General features: G+C 49.1%; 1 protein-coding gene across 1 annotated transcript in view; it reads right to left on the reverse strand.

The window, feature by feature from the left end:
* RNF165 (ring finger protein 165) overlaps window positions 1–4,924 on the reverse strand; it is a gene marked incomplete at its 5' end in the record, with an annotated part of 18,921 nt that overhangs the window by 9,344 nt on the left and 4,653 nt on the right. The window lies entirely within an intron of this gene.

The raw sequence follows: 4,924 nt of genomic DNA on the forward strand, positions 1-4,924 counted from the left end.
CCCCAGCTGACTTCCTGCCCTTTGGGCAGGGGGCTGGACTCGATGATCTCCCGAGGTCCCTTCCAGCCCTAATGTCTATGAAAGTCTATAAAGTGAATCCCTGTTCCTCCAAAGGCACCTGGCCAAGAAGACCCCTTCTTGGCCAAAGCCACCAGAACTGAAACCAGCCTTCAGGAGCAGGGGCTGCTTGCCTGGGTGCCCTACCCGGCTCAAGGCCTGTGCCATTATGCCGTGTTTCTGGGTCATCCCTCTTCCTCTCCAGCTTCAGGTCATCCCTATTCTCTTCTCTACTGGGTCCCAGGCTCTCACCCTGGGCTCCTCATCCGACCTTAGTTCACAAGACCTCTTGGGGCTGAGTTTTCAACAGCCCCTGTGGTTGTAGGCACCACTGACAAGAAGGGCTCAGGACTGTGTCAGAGGAACTCAGCATTCATTTCTTCTGAAAATTACAGTGAAAAATATCAAACGTTGGTAACCACAGCTAAGCAGCAAAACCCAAACTTGAGCAAAGACAGGAGTGGCTTCGTTTTACAAAGTGCTGAGCACCCACCGTTCCCTTGGGGTTGTTGGAAACTCAGGGTGCTTACACCGCTGAGCCAGGCACTGAAATATGCCCGCCTGGTTCAAAATGTTGGGCATCCACCCCTTCCCCCTGGCACAGACAGTGGTGACATGTAAGTCGCTGGGACTTCATCACAAGGGCTGAAAGGCAGGAGGAGCTTCTGGAGGTGGGGCAAGCACCCAAGGATGGGATCATTTAAAGGATCATTTCTCTTCCTCTAAAAACCTAGACCCACCCTGACAGCTCATTGTCACCACAGGGCTACATAGGGGACAGCAAACAAATGGCTTCATGACAGGACTATACAGAAATGCCCGAACTTCCCTCCCTGCCCCAGCCCCTTATTATTATCATTTAAACTAGAGGAGTGCCTTGAGGCATCTGTCACTGTGCCAGGTGCTGTACCACTAACTCTCTCCTCAAGACATCAAGGGCTAGAAGGGCAGATGATGGCAAGGAGACGGAGGTACACAGCGATGGAGTTGATTATCTGAGGATGCCCAGCAGGTCACTGGCACAGCCCAAACGGAGCCCAGGGTGCTGGTCCCTACCACTGGGGCAGACATCCTCATGCATGAACATTATACACCTTTGCAAGACATGGCTCAGTGCGGGGCTTGGCAACCTATGGCCCGTGGGCTGGATCCAGCCTGTGAAGATGTTGGCTCTAGTGCGCAGAGGTGTCACCTGGCTGGAGGCAGCATCGAGTGGCATCATGAAGCTCTGCCTGTACCATCCATTTCCTCTGCAGAGCCCCCGCACTCATTTGCTTTTCAGGACAGGGATTGGGGTCCACAGCAGAGGTCTGCAGCCTGTGCATGGGGCAGGTTGGCTATGGCAGCCTGTGAGGGCAACAGATTATAAACTCCTTGATAGTAGGTAGCAACGGGCTGGGAAGCAGAGGATCTGGGTTCTAGCCCCAATTCTGGCAATGACTTGTTGAGTGGCTTTTAGCATGTAAATTCCTATCTTGGGAACCCCCCTTTTTTTGGCAAGAGCTTTGAGACCTATGGATGAAACGTACTATGAAAGAATAAGCCATCAGCCTTTATTTCTACCTTGTGGTGCCAAATTAACTATGCAACTAACTTGGAAAATAAAATTTAAGGAAAAATTATCAAGTCCTTTAGATCTGCACAAGGTCCCTAATCAGCAGGCTGTATTGGCTAATGTTCCCCCAGGTGTCTAGGAATTAATACATCTGATCAACCAGCTAGGGAAGTCAAAGCAAACAATATTCTAGCATTACATGTTTAACACCCCCCCCCCCAGCATTGGTGCAGAGCGCTGATGTACGGACATTATGAATTCAAATCTTACTGTTTTGCCTTCAGGAGGCATCTCACTTAGGAATAATAACTGAAGGATTAGAGCCAAGATAACAGGTGAGGTTGTATTCGCTTAATGCATGTTCAGAATGGTATATCAGGAAACAAAAGGAGTTTCTCTCTCATTTGGTTTAAGCACCAAACCATTTTAATAAAGGCTTGGTGGTTTAAGAGATCTGAGTTCTTGCCGCCCTTCCCTCTGTCCCTGTCTTGCGTACGAAAGTGCTCGGTTACCTTTGAGCAAGTACAAATCGCCACTGATGTATTAATACATTAGAGAAATGTTTTTACATCTGTCACTGGGGTGGAATAGTACAAGCACCCTGAGGGGAAATGAGTCACCAAGATGTACATACAATATGTGATTTCCTGCCATCCACTCCCTCGGTTTTTATAAGGCCAAGGGAAAAATAGGAAGAGGGTAAGTGGTGCTTTGTGAGATACTAATAATGATCATAATTAACACTGCTCACACACACACACACACACACACACACACACATGCATGCGTGCACTTACACACACTCATACACACACACGCTCTTTTCCAGATGGAAGTCAAAGCACTTTCCTAACCCGTATAAGCCACGCTGCATGGGCTGCATTCGGGTCCCACTGGCATCTGCAGAAATGCTTGAGCAGGAACAGGAAGGATCTGGCCCTATTTTTTATTACATATAATTACCCATGAAACAGCTACGTTAAAAAAGCATTCACAGTTTGCAAAGCAAAGCACTCAGAATTTCCCGAACGCCATAATTAAGGTCGCCTGTGCAAGTTTAATTTGACCCCCCTTGTGCATAAGCATTATGATCATCTTTCGTGACATGATTGCATGCTATTTTTTTCCCACAGGAGCCCCTGCCTCGTTCACCTGACAGAAGGAATGGTGATAATTAATAAGCAGCTATTCAAAATTTGGGTTTTCCTCAGAACGTGCCCTTGTGCCTTATTTTCTTATTATTCAAACTTTCCTCTGAAGAAAGAATTATTCCTATGGTGGGGGGCTTTTCTTTGGTGGTTTTGTCCGATTTGATTTTCTTCTGCAGAAACACAAGGAAAGGTTGGAAGAACGGGGATTATTTGGCCTGAAGAGAAGACTGAGAGGAATTTGCTAACGGTCTTCCAATAAAGGATTGTTACAAAGCGGCCGGTGACAGATTGCTCTCTGTGGCTGCAGGGGGCAGGACAAGAAGTAACAGGCTTAAATTGCAACAAGGAAAATTTAGGCTGGATATTAGGAAGAAGTTTCTAACTCTGTGGGTGGTTAGGCTTTGGAAGAGATCACCTAGAGAGGCTGTGAAATCTCCACCGCTGGAAATTCGTAAGAGCCGGTTACACAAACCATTGCTTGCAACGGTTAACACAGGACTGATCCTGCTTCCAGCAGAAGGCTAGGCTAGCTGACCTCCTGAGGCCCCTTCCAGCCCCGTTTCTCAATGGTTTCATAGGGCTGACACTATGGTATCTGAGTGCTTGATAAATATTAATGAATCTCCATAACACTCTGTGAGGTGTGGGGGTATTATCATCCCAAAGTTTGTTATTGAGTCCTGAGGCATGGATACATTAAGCTCAAGTGTCTTCATTTTGGGGGTCCAGTTGGAGACACTGAGCCCCTGACTTTCCAGGACTGCTATGCATCACATAGCAGTATATCTGTTCCAGCACTGCTCCCCTTGACTTGGGTCATGGCTTGGGGTCCCTACACTTCAAGTCAAACCCTTGGATCTCACGTGAAGCACCCAGGAAAGGAAGAACACAAATGAGTGGCCATATGCACTGAGCTGTTCAACATCACACAGGAGCTGTGTGTCAGAGGCAGGGATAGAAACCAGTTTTGCAGGGCAGCACTCAACTGTCTTAGCACTGAGACCACCCCTTTTCTTCTCGCAAGTCCCTGCCTCATTCGCTCCACGTCTTCCCCTTTTGCAAGAGGCTGCACCCGCCTTCGCTTCACAGCCGCCGCTGTCCCCTGGAGCAGGTCCACCTGCGTGTGCACTGAAGGAGGCAGGGGGCCTGTGGAGAAATCTCGTGCAGCTAAGGTGATCCCACAAAGCTTATCCCCAGTGGGAACAAAATTAAAATCACATGGAAGTCAAGCAGCATTTCCGAACGTCCAAGGGACTGTGCAACTTTAACAAGAGGTTTTTAATGCCATTTTTTATGTGTGCAACTTCTTCGTTGTTTTTTTTTAATACAAGGGTAAAGAATTGGAAATTCTATCACGTGTCTTTATTGCGCCATTCACATAGGTCCCTTCAGGTCTGCCACACAGACCTCTGTCCCTTGAGCTAACAGAGTAGCTGGCAGCAGCAGTAGGTTGCTACGCTGTGTGGACCAGCGCTGGGGGTAGGAGATGCACACTGTCTTCAAAAGGAGGCTAAGTAAGCACCTCGCCGCAGTCATTTGACCCCAGTGCTCTTTCCTGCCATGGCAGGGGGTCGGATTCGATGATCTGCTCAGGTCCCTTCCAACCCGACCAACTGTGAAACTATGAAGCTGTGCCGGTGGGTTGAACAGATGGGTGGTGATGGGACAGAAAGGCGACTTTCTGCCATCTTGGTTCCAGTCCAGGTCCTGGAAGGGGAGGATGCGCTAATAGGCCCTGGCCCTTCTGCTTGCCCCGTCCCCCAAACTTGAATCTTTCTGCCCCATGCCCTCCCCATGTGCAACTCTCCTGTCTCTACCCTCTACCTAACTCCTCATTCCCATCCTGTTTGTCCATCCAGTTTCCCTGGACCCAGCTATTCATCTAATTGGTCTCTCCACACTCCTGCTGGCTGTCACTCCTACTCTCGTGCCAACCGTCAGGCTCTTCTCCCAGCCCCTGGCCCCAGTTTTCTTCCCCCTGTTAGTTGTAGTTCCCCGCTCCTGGCTCTTCATCTGATCTGTCTCTCCCTCTCCAGCCTCGGGCGGGTCACCCCTATTCTCTTCTCTACTCGGTCCCAGTCTCCCTCCCTGGGCTCCTCATCCTAGCTTAGTTCACAGACACCCACACACACACACACACACACACACACCACACACACAC

This window comes from Crocodylus porosus, unplaced genomic scaffold (assembly GCF_001723895.1).
Source record: "Crocodylus porosus isolate Cpor-Errol unplaced genomic scaffold, CroPor_comp1, whole genome shotgun sequence".
NCBI classification, from domain to species: Eukaryota; Metazoa; Chordata; order Crocodylia; family Crocodylidae; genus Crocodylus; species Crocodylus porosus.